This window comes from Peromyscus leucopus, unplaced genomic scaffold, assembly GCF_004664715.2.
Source record: "Peromyscus leucopus breed LL Stock unplaced genomic scaffold, UCI_PerLeu_2.1 scaffold_257, whole genome shotgun sequence".
NCBI classification, from domain to species: Eukaryota; Metazoa; Chordata; class Mammalia; order Rodentia; family Cricetidae; genus Peromyscus; species Peromyscus leucopus.
In genome coordinates this window covers 88,997-112,487 of record NW_023505131.1, presented here as the reverse complement: position 1 = coordinate 112,487, position 23,491 = coordinate 88,997, and the positions used below count along the sequence as shown (strand labels likewise).

General features: G+C 45.9%; 1 pseudogene; it reads left to right on the top strand.

The window, feature by feature from the left end:
- Positions 1-15,205: 15,205 nt before the first annotated feature.
- LOC114694335 lies at positions 15,206-16,810 on the top strand (annotated as a pseudogene).
- The last annotated feature ends 6,681 nt before the right edge of the window (positions 16,811-23,491 follow it).

The following is a 23,491-nucleotide window of genomic DNA, read 5'->3' as shown; positions in this document are numbered from 1 at the left end:
TTTTTTTTTTCTGGGTGTGGTGGCAAATGCCTTTAATCTCAGCACTGGAAGACAGAGGCAGGAGAATCTCTGTGAGTTTGAATCCAGACTGCTCTACAGAGTGAGTTCCTGGACAGCCAGGACTAAATAGAGAGACATTGATGGATTTGTCATTTTTTTTTTTAAGATTTGTTTTTATTTTATTTTATGTGTGAGTGTTTTGCCTGTATGTTTTATGTACTGCATGTGTTCCTGGTACCTGCAAAGGCCGAAGTGGGGCACTAGAGTCACTGGAACTAAAATTACAGAATCGTACATCATCACTCACTTGGGTCTTCTATCAGAGCAGCAAGTGCTCTTACTACTGACCCATTTCTCTGGCCTCGAAAAACAAAACAATTGAGGGTAGACTTGGCTCCTTCTTCAATTTGTGGATGATGTTTTCCAGTTTCATATATATACATATATATTTTTAAGGGTTGGAGAGGTAGCTCCATAGTTAAGAACATGTATTGCTCTCCCTTAGAACCTGAGTTAGGTTCTCAGCACCCACATCCGGTACCTCACAACCACCTGTAACTCTAGCTCCGTGGTTTGACACACTCTTCTGGCCTCCGTGGGACACACACACACACACACACACAACACACACCACACACACAGATACACATAAATAAAATTTAAATAATTCTTAGAATTCTAACATATCTCAGAGTTAAACGACTTTTGAGGGTAAGTGTTGGACAAGCTGCCGTCTTGTCCTGCGTTAGCGTCACGCCTGTTCATTCCGTGTGTTTTCATATGTCTGTGTTTTCCTGAACAACTGTTGTTGGTTTATATTGTGATTTACTTCAAAGCATGCCGCAGGCATCTGCAGAACTCTCCATGTTGAGAAGGATGACATGATTTCAATGCTTATGAGCTACTTTGAAGCAAAATTAGCCACACAGCACATAAAAGGATGTGTTCATGCACTGAGTTCTAGCAAATGCATACATCCACGTATGCCTCTGCCTCTGCCTATTAAGTTGGTGCCTTCATTCCCCAAGAGACAAACATTATTTCTGCATTGTACCGTGTGGAATACTCTACTTTCTAATCTTCATAGAATAATTCTCTTTGGGTCTGGAGATCACTCGGTCAGTAAAGCGCTGGCTTGCAAGCGTGAGGGCCTGTGTTCAAGCCTCAGGACCTACATCATTATCCCATCCCGGGTGGCGATGTGTGCATGCAATCCCAGCCCTGGGGAGGTAGAGGCAGGTGGGTGCTAGAGCTTGCTGGCTAGCAAGCCTAGCCTACTTAGCCATTTCTAGGCTAGACTCACAAGACAAGAGAGAGAGAGAAAGAAGAGAGAGAGAGAGAGAGAGAGAGAGAGAGAGAGAGAGAGAGAGAGAGAATGTCTGAAGACAGTACCGGAGGTTTTCTTCAGGTCTCCACATGCATGCACACCTCAAAACATATGCACCCATACATACTTGGACAGGACATGCACATGAAGTACTCTTCCATGTAACAACTAATTCACTCAACCTGTTTCCTGAGAGTCATTTATGTTATGCATCAGTAATTTATCCCTTTGCAACGTTGACTATGGTATGATTCTGGACACTGGAGGTATTTTATCACTGGTTCTTTTATGAATTAACATGCTACCAACACTATATTCCCCTTCGACAAACATCCATCTCATTATTCTCACATAAGTATTTAGAATTAAAAACTAGACAACTGGGGGCTGGAGAGATGGCTGAGCAGTTAAGAGCACTGGTGCTCTTCCAGAGGACACAGTTTCAATTCCAGCACCCACATGGTGACTCACAGCCATCTGAACTCCAGGTCCAAGGATCTGACACTCTCTTCTGGCTTACTTAGGCACCCCTCATACCCCTCATTCACATGGCACATAGACATAATGCAGACAAATACCCATTCACATAAAAATAAAATTAAAACAACAACAAAAACACTAGACAACAATTTCTTTCTTTTTTCTTTTGTTGTTTGTTTTGTTTGTTTTTGAGACAGGTTTCTCTGTCTTCCTGTGCTGCAAGCTGTACAGAACTTGCTTTGTAGACCAGGCTAGCCTTGAACTCACAAGATCCACCTGCCTTTGTCTCCTGAGTGCTGGATTAAAGTGTGCGCCACCACTGCAAGACTTAGACAACAATTTCTTAAGTAATTTTGTCATTTTACATCTGAGCAATGATGTGTGAAAACCCGAATTTCCTCAGATATCAGAGTACGTGCGATCAGCCTTGTCTTCTTTGACCATGTAGTGAACTGGGTTTATTTTATCTGGTCTTAATTCGCCACTTTCCTAATACACAAATCCCCGTGTGTTTCATGGCTATTCCTGTGCCACATTTTGCAGAATTCTGTTCAGTTTTTTACACATTTATTTTGTCCTCTGTGCTACAAGTGAGTTTCACGACTTGTTCTTAAACCCAGATCTGGGTAACATGTTCTGTCAGGTACCTATTCTGTAAGTCAGATGACGTGTCCGTGTCTACTCAACCAGCTATTGCCCATAGGTGTCAACACCAGGCCGTGGAAAAACTGTTAGCTTAAACGGGTGCTATTGGCTCACAATTTTTTTTTTTCAAGACAGGATTTCTCGTGTAGTTTGGTCTGTTCTCGGCAGTGGCTCACACTTTTAACCCAGACCCGGGAGGCAGAGGCAGGAGATTCTTGAGTTCGAGGCCAGCCTGGTCTATAGATCAGTTCCAGGACAGCCAGAGCTACATGGAGTAACCCCATCCCGAAAGACCAAACCAAACCAACCAAACGAACAAAAAGAACTGTAGCTTTATAACAAGACAGGTGCTGGCACAAAAGCTTCTCTGACCCAGAATTTCAGATCCAAAGACAAAATAGCACAGCCTTGACTTAGACACTCAAATTAATAAAAGGAAGGATGTTAACATATGCACCAGTTCTGCACCTTCTCAGAGCCCACGCTCATGGTAAAATCTATGTCTGGAGATCTTAATACCATCAACTTGTCTCAGACAGTTTCAGGGAGAATTGCCAAAGGGGGTGACAGTTGTTCACTAAAGGGACAACAATAGACTGCGACAAGGCAGCTGACACCACAGCTGAACCCGAGCTTGCCAGGGAAGTGGTTTTCCACGTACCTGGTCTCCTCTGTATCGGTGGTGGATTTGTTTCCCTCTACTATAGAGCAAGAAGTTGAGAAAACAAAGGGCAGCCTTTCAAACCTTTTTATCAGGAATCATGTTCCTCACACATCACCTGTGTTTTCTCATATTACAAAAAAAAAAAAAAAAAATTAAAGAGCAGAAATGAATGAATGTGCACATTAGTTTTTTTGTCAGTCACAAACTAGAGCCATCTGGAAGAGGAAATCTAATTGAGGAAGTGCCTCTGTCAGCTGGCCTCTAGGAATAACTGTGGTGCATTTCCTTGATTAAAGATTGATTGGGAGGCCAGCTCACTGTGGCAGTACCACCCTGGGCTGGTTCTGGGTGCTATATGAAAGCAGGTTGACAAGCATGGGGCAAGCCAGTAAGCAGTGTTCCTCTGTGGCTTTTCCTTCAGTTTCTGCCTCCAGGTTCCTGGCTTCAGTTCCTTCCCTGACTTTGGCTTCACTAAGGGACGGTTTAACTGAGGCATTATCAGGGGAATCGGTTCCAGGTTGTCCTCAGGTCTCACAGGTGTTTGGTTCAAGTCTGGGTCTGAGGAAGATGGGGTAGCACTCTGTCTTAAAGTTCCCATGTTCAAAGAGAAGGAGTCTTGGTAGTTTTGTGGGTCCTGTGTGAGATCCCCATCTCTGCTGGCTGGCAAGTTCTATGTTCCAAGGTCCACCTCTCACAGGTATAGGCAGAAGATTTTTTGTTTTTGTTTTGTTTTGTTTGTTTGTGTGTTTGTTTTTTGTTTTTCGAGACAGAGTTTCTCTGTGTGCTTTGTGCCTTCCTGAACTCACTCAGTAGCCCAGGCTGGCCTGGAATTCACAGCCTGGCTCTGCCTCTCCGAGTGCTGGATTAAAGGCGTGCGCCACACCGCTGGCTGTTTTGTTTTTCTTAGTTTATTTGGTCTAAACTTGGCTCTCTTCTTCCTTACGAATCATGTAACCTTTGAGGAAGTTTGTGGGATTTGTTTTTGGTTTCCTTTCTTTGGCTCAGCTGTAGGCTCCAAACTCTGCTGCCATAATATCCCAACATTTTAAGTAAATAGAGGAGGGCACATCTCTTCACTGTCCTGACAGAGCTCATGTCTCTGGTCTTAGAGGGAATGTGAATGACAGGCAAGCAAGGATCTAGTGCAGAAAACAAGTGCGGTATTATTTTAATGAGATGTCCCCACAGGTCTCAGACATTTGAGCACTTGATTCCAGTTGTTGACTGTTTGGAGATAGGGGGTGTGCTTTGTTGGAGGAGGTGTGTCAGAACTCTCAGTCTGGTAGTGGTTGGTGCACCTTTCAATCCGCACTTGGAGCAGAGGCAGCGGATCTCTGTGAAGCCAGCTGGTCTACCGTAAGTGCCCAGCAAGACCAGGCTACATAGTGCGACCTTGATCAAAAAAAAAAAAAAGTGTGCACTTCAAATTGCTGCCGGTCGCCTGCCTTTGCTAGGCCGTCATGGCGCTAACCCTCTCAACAGTAAGCCCAAATAAGCCCCTTCCTTCTGTGGTTGTCTGGTGTGTGTGTTTTATCACAGCAACAGAAAAGTAGCTAAAACAGGTGCCCTGGTACATTATTAATTTTGCCCATAGTTCATCGTATTATGAAAAAAAAACCTTAAAAATAAACCTCAGGAGCAAAAGCTTGTGGACTGCAGTCATAAGGCTGCCCACTTTTTTACTCATATGTATGATTACCATTTATAGAGGTTTATTTATTAGTGACTTTTCCTTCTCTTCTGTCTCTTTTCTCAGCCTGCTTTCCTTGACATTTTGGATTCTTTCCTCTTTCTCTCTGCCTTTGGCTGCAGGTTCCTTGTGTCTGACTCCGTATCCAGCTCCAGTGAGTTTCCCTTCTCTCCTCTCCTGGCCTCTTCCAGGCAGCCGCTGGAGTTCTGCAGTTTTCCTGCCCCGAGGTTGTTCTTATAAACTCTAATAAATGTGTCCTTGTGGTTCCAAAACGAACTCCAGGCTTGGGTTCTCTTATTTATCTAAATGACAGCAGACTTGCTTTTATTTCAAAGGTAATAGATGGAATGTTCTAGATGCTGGGTCACACGCAGCAGTCCTCTGGAAACACTGAACGCATCATTTGTACGTTTAAAGCACTGTAGAGACGAAAAACCCCAACCCAGAGCAGATATGCCTACACCTTAGCAACCAGACCCTGACTACCTGGAGTCTGACCCAAGTGACTTGTACTGTCTTAAGCCATCATCCAGGGCCTAAAACCTAATGACCCAGAGTGCCACACCCAAATGGATGGTCTCAAGAAAGACAACTAACTGTAAAATTTACTACTTAACGTGGTGACAGTTGGGTGCCTGCTTGTCTGCCTAAATATGGACCTCACACAGATGGACACAGGGAAGACCAGTAACTTCCTCAAGTGGATAGAGCAGTGTTCCTCAGCCTTCCTAACCATAAAATTGTTTTCATTGCTACTTCAGAACTTTGCTACTGTAATGAATTGCAATATAAATAAATATTTGTGTTTCCTGATGGTCTTAGGTGATCCCTGTAAAAGGGTCGCTTGACCCACAAAGGGGTTGTGACTCATGAGTTGAGAACCACTGGTATAAAAGGACTCTCCAGCTCTCTCAGGGGTCATCACTGTGCTGGTAATTCACCTGCTGGGTCTGACTCTCCTTGCAGTCCATTTTCTTTTTTTTAAATTTTCATTGTTTTTAATTATGTGTAGAGGGGTGTGTGTGTGTGTGTGTGTGTGTGTGTGTGTGTGTGTGTGTGTAGGGTATGTGCATGTGAATGCATGTGTCCACAGAGGCTAGAGGCATCAATCCCTGGAGCTGGAGTTGCAGATAATTTAAGCCACCATGTGAGTACTTGGATGCAAATCAAGCCCTTCGGTAGAGCAGCAAGTACTTTTGTTTGTTTGTTTGTTTGTTTAAACAGGTTTCTCTGTATAGCCTTAGCTGTCCTGGAACTTGCTCTGTAGACCAGGCTGGCCTCAAACTCACAGAGATCCACGTGCTCTGCCTCCTGAGTGCTGGGATTAAAGTATGTGCCACAAGGCCTGGCCTGCAAGTACTCTTAACCACTGAGCCATCTCTCCAGCCTCTTTATTTACTTTTAAAGAGATTTATTTATTTACTTATTTATTGAGGTGTGTGTGTGTTGTGTGTCGCGCGCGCACCACATGAGTGCAGGTGCCCATAAAGGCCAGAGGAGATATTGGATTCCCTAAGGAAACAACGCAGGTCCCTGCAAGACGAGCAATGCCTTAACCACTGAACCATCTCTTCAGCTCCACATTTTCTTTAATAAATCTTTTTTTTAAAAAATATCATTCATGCCTGTAAAACACTTTAACACCATACCTTTATAATTGTCACCGTCTTTCTTGCTTGGCAACTACCTTATCAGGCTGTGTGTCAAAAGTTCATAATGTAAACGGAGACTTTTCTGTCCTGCTTGGTCCCATGGCTGCTTTTGAAATAATCATTCAGAGATGTATATTAAATTACAAAATATTTGGTCAATGGCTCAGGTTTATGATTAACTAGCTCTTACATTAACTGATTTCTACATCTTAAATTAACCGATTTCTATTAATCTGTGTATCACCACTGGCCCGTTGGCTTACCCGTGGTGCTCTGGCATGTTGTCCTTGCGCAGCTGCTGGTGTCTCCCACACTCCATCCGCATCACCTGTATCTCTGCTTAGATTTCCCACCTGGCTCTATCCTGCTTGCCATAGACCAAAGCAGCTTTATTATACAACCAATGAGAACAACACATATCCACAGCATACGGAAGGACATTCCACATCATTTCCCTCTTCTGTCTAATCAAAAGGAAGGTTTTGACTTTAACATAGTAAAATAATATATAACAAAACAGTTATCAACTAAGAATCAGTTACAATATTTAGTCTATTTTGTATTTGGCAAACTTAAGAAAATACTCTATCATTTATCCTGTTTTGGTGAGTCTAAAGTTTTATATCTAATTTATCTTTTATCATAACTAAGAAAATAAAAACTATCTAGTCTTTAACACCATCAAATTCCCTAGAAAGATATAATATTACCTGAGTAAACAGGAAGTAAATTGCAAGCAACTTCCAAACTCTAGAAATGACAGAGACATCTGGCTGCCTGACAGTCACCCAAAGCTCTTCTGTAATGTTGGGGTATCATCTTTAGCCTACAGGCCTAGAATATCTGGCAGAGTTTTTACTGAAGCAGGAAGTTTGAAGGACTGTTCCTGCCTATTTTGGCAAAGTTTGTCAGTTGCTTTCCTCTGTGTCCTGCAGAATGTCTGGCAGTTTCTTCTGTGAAGCGGGAAATTGAAACCATCCATCTTTCTGGCAAAGTTTAGCACTCACTTTCCTGTGGATCCTATATGTCCAGTTTATACAGCATACTGTCAAGCAGTCCAGGCAAGAGTAATTTCCGGCCCAAATGGCTAGCCTTGCCACATTGAAAGCAAACTCCATATGGAATTTCTTCAATGCCCATCATCTTCTTTGAAGTAATTGGTGCTGCCAGGAGCAGATGTGTCTCATTGCTGAGAAAAGTCTAAGTTCTTAAAACAGTTTAAATGCCATATTCTGTATGTCTCTGAAGTGTTTTGAAGATGACTTGTCTATCTAAACTGTATCTCTGTTTGACTAGAAAACATACCAATATAACTACAAGTTTGATTGTAATAGGTGACTAACTACTAACTTGCATTTCTTTATTATCCTAAACAGTTGGTAATAATAACTTTCAAGGACTAGCAATTTGCATTACATTGTTAAATGAGTTGTATAGGCATAATACTTTGAATAAAAGTAGAAATGTATGTACAGTATGTTCTAACAAAATAATCTCAAATTTGTATCAATATACAACACCTATATGAATGTAAAATATTTAAGACAAGTAAGTTGCTTTTTAAAAGTAGATTTAATAATCAATCCTTTTATTTTATATCTATATCCCCTTTTTTCTTTTCAGGGTAGATTAAATAATCTACCCTTTTATCTTATCTCTCTATATCCCCTTTTTTCTTTTCAAAACAAGAATCCTGAATCTAATTCCTTTGTTCAGCTTTTTCCTGACCATTACCAATAACAACTTGTAACCAACCACCCTAAACAATGACAATTATCCATAACCCACTGAAAGACCAAAAACTGTCCACTCCACCCTTTGGGAATGTGGCATTGTGGTTTTTGTTTTTGTTTTTTTTTTCTGGAGCTGAGGACTGAACCCAGGGCCTTGCACTTGCCTAGCACTGAGCTAAATCCCTGTGGCACTGTGCTCTTAAAATTACTTCCTGCTATCTGGGGCAACAGCATTTTTAGGAGATCCTGAAAAAAATATTGGGATAATTATCATTCCTGGGAGAGCTAGCTGTATCATTTGCTATCTAGCCTCTGTGTAATGGGAAAATGCAGGGCTTATCTCAGGTCCTGGCTAGAGCAGTCTGTGAGGCTGGATCATCTCAGCTAGCCACCTTGAGATTGAGCAGTTTGTAGTCCAAAGCCAATCTTCAGGTGGCATTTGTCAGCTTAGTGGTGTCCTCATCGTCCTGATGGAATCATCATTGTGGGGCCCCATCCTCCTTTTGGAGACTTCAAAGACATGGTCATGGTTCACTTGCAGAAAACTTAAACATTTTAAATCTCTTATGCAGCAGATATCAAAGAGGTTAAAGGATCAATATTTGTTATGTTCATCTAGAGTACAAAACTTAATTCCTGTTACCTGATAGAAACTCAAAACCTGAAATCATGTACAGGAAGCTAGATGAAGCCTTTTTCTAGAATTAGTTAGTACTCTATATGATCGTTAATATCATGATAAAAAGTTTAAATATATATATATATATTAATCTTATAAATTTTGAGATACTATTTATACCTTAAGAAAAGCTTTAAAGAATCAAAATAAAACCAAAGGATTATGAGGTTAGTGGCAATAGAATAGTCCCTTAATTTTTGTTTTTCTTCTGTCCCATATCACATAAAAGTTGGTTAAAACTTGTATCAGTGCCCTGACCTGCATAGGAACAGGTCATGAGAATAGAGCGCCCACCCCCGCGCTAAAATCCTTCCGGACATAAGCAACATATTGTCTTTCTTCTAAGATTCAGTAACAACCAAAGCACAATTCTACCAGAGTTCACTCTGGGAACCACTGGGTTATTGGGCTTCCTGACAGAGCATGGATGAGGGCTTGTTTAGTGGAGTGTGGGTCCGACCCTCACCGAAAGGCTGCATTGGAAAGTCTTACCCAACAGGGCAGCTTTCCCACAGCACCTAGATGGAGACCTCTCCCCTAATCCTTCCCTCCTTATAGCTCTAGCCTCACCCTGAGGCCAGATGAGGCAGAACTGCACACAGCAGGTGGTATGGAGTGGCTGCAGATTCAGGTGAGGGTCCCATGACTGTCTTTGAACCTCTAGAAGGGGGTGTAGACAGTCAGGAAGTCCTGCAGAGTGATCTTTTGCATGGCTGAACTCCTGAAGATGGCTGTTTGAGCTAGAGGACAGTCATATATAACAGACCGACCCATCATAGACGGGCATAGACTGATTACTTCCCCAGTTTGGTTTTTTTTTTTTCCCCAATATTCTGTAACAGATTAGGTTCCGCTTTCATATTAAAAAGGTAGTATTTTAAGACCAACATCTAGTTGCTTTCCAAGACTCTCATAAAGAGTCAAGTTGCTTTCAATATTAATACTAAAAGAGATTCTTCCTTGTCTTGAAATTTGGTATTTAATTTGTGTGTACTAAATATGAGACAGCTTGCATCACGTGGGTTCCAGCAACCGAATTCTGGTCATCAGACTCATGGCAAGTCCTGCTGAGCCATCTCACCAGCCCCCAAACTTAGTATCATTTCTTTTTTTATTTTCTACTTACACATTTTTTTTTTTTGGAGACAGGGACTCATGTAGCCCAGGCTAGCCTTGAACCCTTGCTCCCTCTGCCACCACCTTTCAAGGCTAAGATTACAGGATCAATGACACCAAGCTGTGTTTATATGTTTTTATGAGGAGGTAATGCCTCCATTACCCAGCCACACCTACCCAGCCAGGCCTAACTAATAACAGCAAGTTCTCAAAACATTACCAAAAAAAAAATGCTTTGTAGTACAGCAAATTCCACAGAATTGTAACATTCTCTCTTGGAGAGAGGGCTGCTCCAAAGCTCAGTGTCTTCATTAGGGTTTCTATTGCTGTGAAGAGACACCATGACCATGGCAACTCGTATAAAGAAAAACATTTACTTGAGGGGGTGACTTACAGTTCAGGGGTTAGTCCATTATCATCACAGCAGCAAGTATGATGGCTGCAGGCCGAAATGGTGGTGGCTACATCTTGATCAGAAGGCAACAGGAAGTGGACTATCTCACTAGGAGTAGCTTGAGCATATATGAGACCTCAAAGCCCCCTCCACAATGGCACAATTCGTCCAACAAGGCCACACCTACTCCAACAAAGCCACACTCTTAATAGTGCCACTCCAGCTGTGGGATGTTCTGTATGTCCTGTGGGAGCCATTCTCGGGTTCCTCGTGGCTTTACCCAGCAGGTCCGCATAGAGGATGATTAGGACCACGGGCCTGAGTGCAGGTGTCTGAGATGGTCTGCACTTGGCTGTGCTGTGGGATGGTCTGTATGTCAAATTGCTCTGATTGGTCAATAAATAAAACACTGACTGGCCAGTGCTAGGCAGGAAGTATAGGTGGGACTAACAGAGAGGAGAAAAGAAAGAACAGGAAGGGGGCTGGAGAGATGGCTCAGAGGTTAAGAGCACTAACTGCTCTTCCAGAGTCCTGAGTTCAATTCCCAGCAACCACATGGTGGCTCACAACATCTGTAACAAGATCTGATGCCTCTTCTGGCTGCAGTCATACATGCTGTATACATAATAAATAAATAAATCTTTAAAAAAAAGAAAAAAGAAAGAAAGAAAGAAAGAAAGAAAGAAAGAAAGAAAGAAAGAACAGGAAGGCAGAAGGAGTCACTGCCAGCCGCCGCCAGGACAAGCAGCATGTGAAGATGCTGGTAAGCCACGAGCCACGTGGCAAAGTATAGATTTATGGGAATGGATTAATTTAAGCAATAAGAACAGTTAGCAAGAAGCCTGCCACGGCCATACAGTTTTGTAAGCAATATAAGTCTCTGTGTTTACTTGGTTGGGTCTGAGCGACTGTGGGACTGGTGGGTGACAAAGATTTGTCCTGACTGTGGGCAAGCAGGACAACTCTAGCTACACACTCCAATGATCATATGAGGGCCAATTACATTCAAACTACCACACTCAGGAAGTAAACAAAATTTACAGGTTCCAGAAACCTGAAACTTACAAGAGTCACAGTGCCCCTGGCAAGGTTACTCAAGTCCCATTGCTCATTCACAGGGAGGCTCCCCTCCCCAGGTTATACCAGCCCCTTTGTGCCTTCACTCAGAGCCAGAAGACTCCTGTTAAGCTGTCTGCAAGTCCTGTAGGGCTTCCAGGGATGCAGATTTCCTGGTCTTCACCCATGCTGGGTGGACTTTTTGGTGATGCAGTTGTCTTTGTGTGTTCATGTTCTGGTAAGTAGCCCAAGAGACTCACTGGTTCATGAGGCTAGACTTGGTGGGATGGTTCTGTGGTCCTTGGTTCATGTCTCCCAGGAAAAGTCACACAATTGGAGGTTACTAAAATCTTTGTTTAAATGTGGTTTCATTAACTCAAGGATCCTCAAATCCATCCATACCTAGCAAATGCAGACAGACCTGAGCAGAAATTCTACTAAGAAACTTCGGACTTTTAAACATTGTTGAGACTGTTATAGACTTTGGGACTTTTGGAATTAGACTAAATGCATTTTGCACCACGGTATTGTTACAAGTTTATGGGGCCAAGGAAATGGAATGTGGTACTTTGAATGCAATTGACCCTGTAAATCATAGGGAGTGGTACTATTAGGAGGTATGGCTTTGTTGGAGGAGGTATGACCTTTTTAGGGGAAGTATGTCACTGTGGAGGTGGCTTTGAGGGCTTATATATGCTCAAGTCATGCTCAGTGTTCAGTTCATTTCCTGTTGCCTGTGGATCAAAAATGTAGAATTCTCAGCTCCTTCTCCAGCACCACATCTGCCTGCATGCTGCCATGTCCCGCCATGATGATAATGGATTAACCTCTGAAAAGGTAAGGCACTCAATTAAATGTTTTCCTTTATAAAAGTTGCCATGGCCATGGTGTCTCCTCACAGCAAACAGCAACCCTAATGAAGACAGAAGTTGGTACTGGGTGTGCACACAACAGTGTAGACACAAACTGTCCATCAGAGCTGTCTTGCAGCCGAGGTTTCTAACAGGAGGAGAAACAGATACACAGCCCCGGGGTGGTGATTTACCAGGCTCTAGAGGACTACTCACATTTAAAAAGTTTATCATTCAGGGGGAAAATTGAGTGAAGAACTTCTGGGGAAAAATGGCTCTGTGTGGCTGCAGTTATCTGGAGAGACAGGAATGCCTGTAAATTAAACTGTTCAAAATGACAGAAAGTCCTGTTTCCAGTCTGACTAGATTCATATGCCCTAAAATAGTTAGGAATAAATACAAAACAAGGAAAGAAAAAAAAGCTGAAATGCTAAGGACAAAAAAAATCTCAGAAGTTGGGCAGTGGTGGTGGTGCACGCCTTTAATCCTAGCACTCGGGAAGCAGAGCCAGGTGGATCTCTGTGAGTTTGAGGCCAGCCTGGTCTACAAAGTGAGTTCCAGGAAAGGCGCAAAGTTACACGGAAAAACCCTGTCTTGAAAAACCAATAATAAATAAAATAATAAATAATAATAATAATAATATAATAATAATAATAATAATGCAATTTCGGGGCTGGAGAGATGGCTCAGTGGTTAAGAGCACTGGCTGCTCTTCCAGAGGTCTGAGTTCAATCCCAGCAACCACATGGTGGCTCACAACATCCATAATGAGATCTGGTGCTCTCTTCTGGAATGCAGGCACATATGTAGACAGAACACTGTATAAATAATAAATAAATCTTTAAAAAACATCTCAGAAATACCCCAAGTGGCAGAAGGAATGTTAGCCTATTTGTCTGTCTAGAACCGATCATCTTTGTCTTTTGCTCCCTTTTGAAGATGCGTGTGAACTCCATGTAGCTGGAATCCTTCTTCCACCAGGGCTGCTCTGTTCAGCCCACCACTTCCTCCACTCTACACAATCACCCATGGATGTCAGCAGCTCCCTAAGGGAGTCTTCTGGACTAGTCATTTCTTCATCAAGCAAGCATCCCTGATGACCTCGTCGGCATCTGTGTCCACAACTTCTCACCAACCATAGTGAGGGACACGGTGAGATTGACGGAGCCTGGTGCCTCATTCCTCACGGTGTCCAGATAGCCATCAGCTAGATTTTCGCCCAGTGAAGCAAGGAGACCATGCAACTCTTCCTTGTCCAGGAAGCCAGGCCGGTTCTAGTGGATCACGTTAAAGGTTTCTTTACCTCCTCCGTGATTGGTCAAACCTTGAAAGCACATTGGGCATCGTGTGCTGAGGACATCTCTTGATCTTGGCTGTTGACCTTTTGCTTGATGAAGTGATGGTTAAGAACCTGCACAGCCAACGGAATCAGAACACCTTTGGCAAGCAGTGCTTGCTCTACATGCTACTCTCACCATGCTGCTAAACCAGCATGCCTCCGCTGAACTGACACTCCAGCATCCACTCGCAACCGACAGACAGCTCATGTTTTCTAGTCGAGAGTGAATCCTGTAAGGATGCTGTCTATGGAGAGTTAATAGCAAAAAGGAGGCATCAAATCCCTGGTGTACCCTCATGCCCTCTAGATGTCTTCTATTCTATTAGGAAAGAAAGCTAAGAAGATGCTGAGCTGTGTCATGGACGAGCCTCAGGGAAAAGCGTGCTGGCCAAAAAAATGTACAACAAGGTCTATTTTTTGTGGGTAGAGTTTTTCATCAGGGCCTCTGTTCAGCTCTGTCCCACCAGCTGGCTCTCAATTACCACACTGAGACTTATTATTAATTATAAATGTTCAGCCAATATCTTAGGCTTGTTACTAACTAGCTCTTACATCCTAAATTAACCCATATTTCTTATCTACATTCTACCACATGGCAGTGCCTTTTTCAGCTGGCATGTTCATCTGCTTCCTCTGTGTCTGCCTTGAGACCTCATCCTCCTTCTTCCCCCGAGCTCCCTTTTTGTCCACAAGTCCTACCTAACCTCTACCTGTCTAGCTATTGGCCATTAGCTCTTTATTAATCCATCAGAAGGCTCTTGGTAAAGACACATTTTCGAAGAGTACAAAAAGTTTATTCCAGCCAGGCAGTGGTGGTGCATGCCTTTAATCCCAGCACTCGGAGCAGAGCCAGGCCGATCTCTGTGAGTTCGAGCCAGCCTGGGCTACAGAGCGAGTTTCAGGTAGGCTCCAAAGCTACACAGAGAAACCCTGTCTCAAAACAAACAAACAAACAAACAAAGATTATTCCATATAAGTTTTAATGTGAGGGCATTAAGCGCTCACTAATTAATCACAGACAAGGAGCACTAGGTCCACTCTTCCCTAGCTAGATGCTGGCCCTTCTTACATGGGCCTTTTTAGTTTATCATAGGTTGAAAAATTACAATCTACTAAGCGACTATGCCCGTGAAAAGGAAGGGATGAGATCCTGAGTCTCAGAAAACTGAGAAATTTGCGATGGGAATTACGATAGACAAGAAGGAAAAATGTACTTCCTTGAAATAGACCTCACAAGGACAGGCAGGTAATGGCTCGCTCGAAGCTGGATGAGGGAGCATGGAAAGAATCCCTTATGCTGTGGGACTGAAGAGTCCCTGGTGGAGTGACAGCGAGAGCCCTAAGACCCTGGCGAGTGGGGGATGGGACATGGAAGTTAGTTCAAAGTCTTGAAGCTGACCGTTTACCTGACTGTGACTATACCCTTGGAGAATCATGCAAGGATATAAGAAATGGCAGGAATGAAAGACTGAATCAAGCCGTTGCCAGAGCAACAGAATGGGTGGGTGGAGGACAGCGACTTAATTCTGTCTCCATAGAGGTTGCGCTGGTTGAACATCAACATTCTGCACGCGCCAGGATGCGACTGCAGAGGTCTGGAGCAGCCCTCGGACACAGGTTAGCCCTAAGCTTTCTGATCTCTAATCCTGCCTGCTTCTGAACTTCATAAACCGAAGACTCGTCCCTGAACCTAGGGTGCAGTTCTCCAGAATTTTCGGGTAAGGAAGAGGGGTAGCTGAGCTGAGGAGCGGGTTGGCCCGGGCTCAAGCCATGGCGCCCAGAAGAAGCGCGGGCAAAGCGCTCGCAAGCAGGCGAGCGACAATGCAGAGCCCCGCTCTCCGAGCGCGCGCAGTACCTGCAGCGCGAGTACTCGCTGCTCTCAGAGAATCTAGTGGCCTGTGAGAAGCGGTGGACCAGGTGCTGCAGGACAATACGTTCTTGAACGAAGAGGCGAAGCGCTTGCGCGAAGAAAACCGGCTTTACGCCAGTTATGTGAGCGCGCACGCGCAGCGCTGCGCCAACACCATCGTGCGCCTCGAGGACCAGAACCGCATGGACCTGGCGCAGATTCGGTGGCAACGAGCCGAGCTGGCGTCGCTTTACCTCGGGCGCGAGGACGGGGTGCGTGCACAGCTGCTGGAAATGAAGATGCGCGCGGAAAACATGGCACAGCAGGTGCAGGAGCTGCAGCCCTACAAGGCCAGTGAGCGCGCCCCCCGCGGACCGGGCGGGGTCGAGAGGGATGGGCGCGCTCCACCGGTGAGCTGATCCGCGCCCCGCTGCAGGAATTGCAGCTGGAGCAACTGGCGCGAATCCGGACCCTGGAGCGTGAGCTGCTGCACATGCGCGTGGAGCACACGCAGCTCCTCCACCGGGTGAAGCGGCGCTTCCAGGAGGACAAGTCTGCTTTTGAGCGCGAGGCGCGCTGCAAGTGCAGTCCCTGACGCGCCGCTCAGAGCGGGAGGCGGCGCGTGCCCTCATTGCTCACACACAGGGCATCAGGGCCGACAATGGCGTCTCCGACTTGAACTCCTGAGGCTTATCATCCGGGCCCAGGTACTGCAGGACTTGAAACTACAGCTGAAAGAGCAGCAGGAGCAGCTGCGCCGGGAGCACGCAGACGTGCGGAACCTGCAGTGTGTGCACGGCTGGCTGCACCGGGGTCCCGGGGGCCACCACTCTGGCAGCCGCCCAAATCCACCACCCCACTTGCGCATCGGGTCACTTGCCACCGTGTTGGAATCATCCTACACAACTTTAGGCGCTATAGCCCAATCACGTGTGGCCTCCCGGGCCCCGTCGTTGGCCAGTCACACCGAACCTCCCAGACTCCTTCTGTAAAGTCTTTTGAGTCTTCTCAGCCCGGTCTCGGAAGGCTGGGTCTGTGGTTGCTCTCCTGAGTCCATCACGTCCTGGATCCCGGCCCTCCTCTCTGACTCCCTGCACCCGGGCTCGCGGATCTCGTCCTGACCCGGTCACGGAAGAGCTCCGGGTTCCATCCCTGGCTGTATCGTCAGCTACTTCTGTCTTGCAGCGCAAGAGCTCTCGGATCTCTCCACAGCCTTCCTTGCGTGAGTTCTCTCAAGAGACTGACATCTCTGCGAAGTCTAGCTTCAAGCTCCTCCCGTTCTGTCGCAGGATCGAGTCCCTCTCAGCCACAACCGGAGGAGACAGCAAACACTGATGAGGATGCTACAGAAGGTGTCTTGGGCAAGCCTAAACCCACGGCAGCGGGAGGCACTAGGACTATGGGGTGGGAGAAACATACCCTGGAAAGCTTTCTTGGTACATAAAGATGTTAATAGACATGTAAATAAACCCCATGATGGCACCTGCCTGGTTCGCTGCCCTGTATTTCAGGTGTGCAGAGGTCTGCCATGCATGATACAAGGAGCTTGATGTCTCCTTGTCTGCTGGAATTCGATGTCCTTCCACCAACTGCCAACCTGGGTAGGGAGCCAGGAGGCAGGCTGGGGCTGTGCTCCAGGGAAGTTGAGTAGTGTTCATTTCAAGGGAATTCTGCAGAAGAGAGCAGGTTATGTCCAGTCACCACAGGAAAACCTACTGGGACTTTCCCAATCATTTAAAAATACATAGTTTCCAATTTAGGGAAGACTGCAAGACTTATCCAGAAATTCTAATGCCACACATGTAGACAAACAGGGATACAGGTTATGTTTGGGTCTTTGAATCATCTGGATTTTGCTGGAGACAGTTGTGCCCTTAATTTTAAACACAACCCTGTGTGTTTACTGGCTAGAACTTTGGCCTGTTTTTTCTGGTGCTGGGGTTGAACCAGGGCCACATGGATGATAAACAAACCTGAGCTACATCCCTAGCCCTGCCCACTATTTCTTCAAGACACAATCAAAATTAGGAAATTCACCCTGGAGAAAATACTATCAACAAAATTATACTGGCCAATCAGATTTCGTCACTTGTCCAGTGGCGTCCATAGCTACCTATGCCTTTCCTGGTCACATCTTGCAATCCATTGTCTGTCCTTTTATATTTGTTTTGCTTTTTGTTGTTGTTTGTTTTGTTTTGAGACAGGGCTCTCTATGTCGATCAGGCTGGCCTTGAACTCAGAGATCCTCCTGCTCTGCCTCTCGAGTGCTAGGATTAAAGGTGTGCTCTACCACCACCCAGCAACAAACTGTATTTAAAAACAATTTTTTTTAGGGCTTGGAGAGATGGCTCAGCACTGGTTGGTCTTCGGAGGTCCTGAGTTCAACAGGCTGTGTGTGTGTGTGTGTGTGTGTGTGTGTGTGTGTGTGTGTGTGTGTGTACCATGTGCATGCCTGGTGCCTGCAGAGGCCAAAGGGGTGGCTGATCCCAGGAAATGGAGTTACAGATGGTTGTGAGCCATGGTGTGGGTTTTGGGAACCAAACCTGGGTCTCAGCAAGAGCAGCAACTGATCCATCTTTCCAGCTCCCTCATGTAGTCTTGTAGACAACAGTCAAGTTCCAGAATTGCTGAAGGAAGAGAGGAGCATGTAGGCCGTGTGGGAGTACGTCCTACTGCCCAAGAACAGCCTCATGACCATCTCTCTCCTCTGTCAGATCCAACATCTGAAATCTCCCTTGTATGTGCAATGTATGTCTAGAAGGAAAATTTGCATGCATACGGGTGTGCTTGTGAAGGCCAGAGTTCAACACCATTGGGTCTTCCTTGATCACTCTCTGTGATTAATGAGACAGGGTCTCCTGCTGAACCTTGGCTAGTCAGCTAGCCAGCTTGCCCCAGCAGCCCTGTCTCCACCTCCCGAACTCTAGATGATGGGTGGGCACATGCTCATCCAGCACTTTTATGTGGGTGCTAGGGCCCGAACTTGGGTCCTCACGCTTGCCCAGCAAGTTCTTTATCCAGTGAGCCATCTCCACCCCTCAGATGCGCAACCTCAGTGTGAAACACTTGCAAATATTACTACTGCCATCTAGGCTGATTTTGTGAGGCCAGCCACCCTCACAAAATCAAGCCTATCAACATTCCCTGTAAAGGGAGTGGGTCATCAGACCACGTCCAAGATCCAGACTGCTCCCAGCCTCCAACTGTGTCTAACACGGCCCCAGCTGCAAGCGGGCCCAGAAGTGCTAGTATAGGGAGAGGTCTTAAGTAAGTGAAGGTGGGACTAGGTGTGAAGCTTTTCTATTGCACAGCTGCTGTAAAATAAGTCAAAGACTGGTCCGCCGCCAGCTGGACTCGAATGGCATCCTTCCTTTGATCTCTCGGGGTGGCTGATGTCTGGTGAGTACCACGGCCTCTGGGGTGATCTGAATGAGAAATGAGAAATGTTCCCACAGGCGCGGCTGCTTGACTGCTTGGTCCAGTTGGTGGCGCTGTTTGGGAGGGTAGGGAGGTACCGCCTGCTAGAGGAAATGCACACCGGGTGCAGGCTTTTCAATTAAAGGCTCATCCTACTTCCAACTCTGTCTTTGCTTAGTGCTTGTGGTTGAGGACGTGAGTTTCTAGCTTCTGCTGCTACTGCCATGCCTCCTTGCCTCGTGGACTCTTCTTCCTCGCACTGTAAGTCAAAATAAACTCTTTTTAAGTTGCTTTCGGTCACTTTTTTTTTTTTTTATCACAGCAACAAAAAAAAAAAGTAACTCATACAGCTTTCCAGGAAAAGTCATGAAACACTCAGCTACCTTTCACATTTTAAGTGCCTTTAAAAAAAAAAAGTATTATTGGCATGTGGCGCACACCTTTAATCCCAGTACTCGGAGGCAGAGGCAGGCAGATTTCTGAGTTTGAGGCAGCCTGGTCTATAGAGCGAGATCCAGGACAGTTAGGGCTACACAGAGAAACCTGTTTCAAAAAGAAAAAAGAAAAGAAAAAAGGATGGTTTCCCTCTTCCTTTGTATGGGGCTTTGCAGTTTTCCACATGGCCTGTGGCGTGAGAGCGTGGGAGCTATGATGGCACTGGGGACTGTTAGTCCACGGCAATTTCTAGATGCAGCTTCAAGATGCTGCAGATGGCCGTGTGGGCAGGTTTGTGACCCCAGCACTAAGAAGGCTGAGGAGCAAAAGATCAAGTTCAGGACAATCTGGGCTACATAGTAAGACACTGTCTCCAACAAGCAAGGCAAAATGCACTGCAGTGTAGATAGGGGACGCAGGTGGGGAGACAGGGGGTGTGCAGCTGGCCATCGGTGTCCTCCCATCCCCCTCTAGTGAGGCTATTCTCGAGCCCTGACATAGATGTGCAAGTACCAATGCTCAACAAAACTGAGACAAACCTGGGCTGGAGAGATGCTCAGAGGTTAGAGCACCAACTGCTCTTCAGAGTCCTGAGTTCCAATTCGCAGCACCCACATGGTGGCTCACAATCATCTGTAATGAGATCTGGTGCCCTCTTCTATGTACATAATAAATAAATAAATCTTAAAAAAAAAACTGAGACAAACCCACCAAACACTTCTTAGGTCAGTCAAAGAACCACTTACTTGCTGGTGCTGGGTAGTCAGTGAGCATGTTGGAAGACACTGGAGGTCACGAGGCTTGCCTTCCTTGGATTTGGATGGGAAGTATCTCTGTAGCTCCCATCTAGCAGGGAAAACTGATACAGGTTGCCAAATCCCCTAACAAGTATGCTGAGGCAAGGGCAGGCAGGGCAGCGTGAGGTGTCAACTCTACTTAGGTGTAGAGGTGGCCCCAGACTCCCGTCATCCTCAAGTTGCCACTGTGAGTGGCTCTCAGGTTCCCAAAGTGTTCTGAAGATGTGGTTGGCACCACAAAAGAGATGCTTTCCAAGTTTTAAATCCAATGTGCTTCCAACATTAGGTCACTGAAGAACCAACTCTTTTGGTCATTTGAGGGCCTACAATGCAGATCCAGATACCAACACAGTGACCGTTAGGGATAGACATGTGCTGAGAAGCTGGTCTTCCACCTCCACAGAGTTCCTGTGAGTTGAAGAATCTCCAAAACTGACCCACAGCAGACAACATGTCACAACTACCCAAGCCCCAATCCTCACCTAACTGGTGTTCTACCTAAGGAACCCATTTAGCCATGGCTTCCAGAGGCTGAGGGAGGGATGTGCTGGTTCTGCTGGAGACACATTGTGTTCTTCCTAGCTCTGTGGACCTCATAGCTGAGTCAAGGTAACCAGTGAATGGTACATGGTTTATAGCTTGCTGGTCAGTGTTGCCGAGATCAGGGTCACAGGCATAGTCCTGCCATCTGTTGGTGCCAAGTAGCCCCATGCACACGTACCCTACAGGGCCGATGTGGTCCACACTGCTGGCCGCACACCTGCTTACAAGCACCCAATGGGACCCGTCAGTCTGAGAAGGTAGTGAGATGAGACACTCTGACTGACATTGTCTTCCCTCTCCAGGCAAACTGCCGGAAGCTTCCTAAGGGACAGGATGGGGGAAGCGTCTCTGAGCAGCCAGTTCACAACTGTATTATAACTCTCTAGAGGTGGCAGGACAGAGATGTCTGCCTGTTCTAGAGTCCACTTAGCAGGCACAGGAAGCAGGCTGGCCATGCCTTGGCTACCAACTGGACCGAACCGCAACCAGGCACCCGGACAGCCTGCTCTGACCCACAGCAACAATTAAGCAAAGAACTCACACTTCACTCCAAGTTCTGTCCACGGTTAACCTCGCACAACTATGGGGAAGTGAAAGCATTATGGAGGGTCAAAGCCAGGTCTGGGGGCCTGGGGGCGACTCAGTAGGCAAAGTGCTTGCTGCTCAGGTAGGGTGCCAACTCATTGCATCCCTCAGCACCCACATAAAAGCCAGGCATTGTGACACGTGTGTGTATCAGTTCAGGGAGGGAATGTCACAGAGAAATGGATAGCCTCAACTTCCAGGCTCCGTGAATACTCTGTCTCTAAATAAATAATAAATAAATAAATAAATAAATAATAAAGGTAGAGTGACAGAGGACCACTAATGTCTACCCCTGGCCTTCACATGTACACACATGCACCCACCTGCAGATACACACAAACCAAACCAAACCAAACCAGGTAGAGGCCAGCTGGTTCTGGAAAGTCACTTAAAACTCAAGTTTGTAGGGCCCAGGGGTACAAGATCGTAAACTCAGCTACTTGGGAGGCTGAGGCAGGAGGATGGGAAGTTGAAGATCAGCCTGGACAATGTGAGGCTGTCTCAAAGAGGGCTGGGGTGGCAGTTCAGCCCTTGCCCAGCTGCAGCTAGGTTCAATCTCCAGAACTGCAAACCACTCAAGTCCAAGTGCCCGCTCCCCACGGACACAAGGCAATGTGCTCCGACAGCAGGCCTTTTTACGACCACACGTGCCTATGAAAGGCCTTCCAACCCCACCTACCGGACATGAACAGACACCTGGCGGCCCTTCAGTGGAAGGCAGACATGCATTTTTGTTTATCCAAGTTTGTACTGTTAAGTACAGGGAATGTCATCTGCATCCTTGATTCACTGGCTCCATTCACTGCACGTCCATTGACTGGCTCCAGCAGCCAGATAGATTGCCGCAGACTTCACAGGTCCTTTGTTGGAATACAAAGCCAATGGCATGAATTCGGATGCGGGGGTCTTGAAGAAGTGAGCCAGCCTGAACAAAATCACACAGGTGGGGCCCCAGTGAAATCAGCACCTTCGTAAGAAGAACAAACAAGGCTCCAGCTCCCTTCATGCAAGCCAGGAAGAGCTCATACCACAAAGTAAGATGTTGCCGTTCTGGTCTCCCAGCCTCCAGATCTGAGGACAATGGTTTCTCTTTAAGTCACTCTGTGGTGTTTTGTCACAGCCTCCAGCACAGACTAACAGTGAACAATGGTCAGTATGTACACACTAACTTAAGGAAATACTGAAACTTAAACGCTCACTCAGCTAACAACTTCCAGTTCTGCCATGCAACCTAACACCCAAGCTCTGTTCACATTGCCATGATTGAAAAAATTACTTTTTACAGGGCTGGGGATGTAGCTGAGTTGGCATAAGTCCTGGGTTTGATTCCCAGCATGCATAAAACCAGCTGTATGGTGGTGTACAACTATAATCTTAGCATCTAGGATGTAGAAGCAGGAGGATCACAAAGTCCTGATTTCCTTCAGCTTCATGAGTTCAAGGGCAGGCTTGGCTTCACTGGAACAGCCGGGGCGGTGGTGGTGCACGCCTTTAATCCAGCACTTGGGAGGCAGAGCCAGGCCGATCTCTGAGTTCGAGGCCAGCCTGGACTACCAAGTGAGTTCCAGGAAAGGCGCAAAGCTACACAGAGAAACCCTGTCTGGGGGGGGGGGGACTGGAACAACAATGGCTAAGGGGTTAAGAGCACTTACAGGTCTTGCAGAGGACCTGGGTTGTTCCCGGCACTCTTATGGTGCTCACGATCATCTATAAATCTAGTTCCAGGGTATTTGAGTCTCTTCTAGACACCCGTGGGTACCAGGCACACACATGCTGCATACATACATGTAGGTAACATACTCATACACATAAAATTTTTTTAAAAATCTTAAAATTTAAAAGCTGGACATGGTGGCTGGCACATGCCTTTAAATGCAGCACTTGGGAGACAGAGGCATGTGGATCTCTGAGTTTGAAGCCAGTCTGGTCTACAAAGCAAGTCAGTCAGGATTATCTCAACCCTCCCACAAAAAAACCAAAACCAAAACCACAACTCAAGAGTAGCTTATTAAGATCGAGGCTATCTCTCAGCTCCACCTGATTTCCTGAGTTATCTGGTATCATATTTCATGGGGTGTAGCTCAGCACTTTCCAGCAGAATTTGACCTTTTGCTTCCCATTTCCTTTCAACTCCTTCCCAATTCCATGTGCATTTTTAAACTGGAATTCGAGACAGGTTTCTCTGTAGCCCTAGCTGTCCTGTAACTCCAATCTGTAGACGATGCTGGCCTTGAACTCA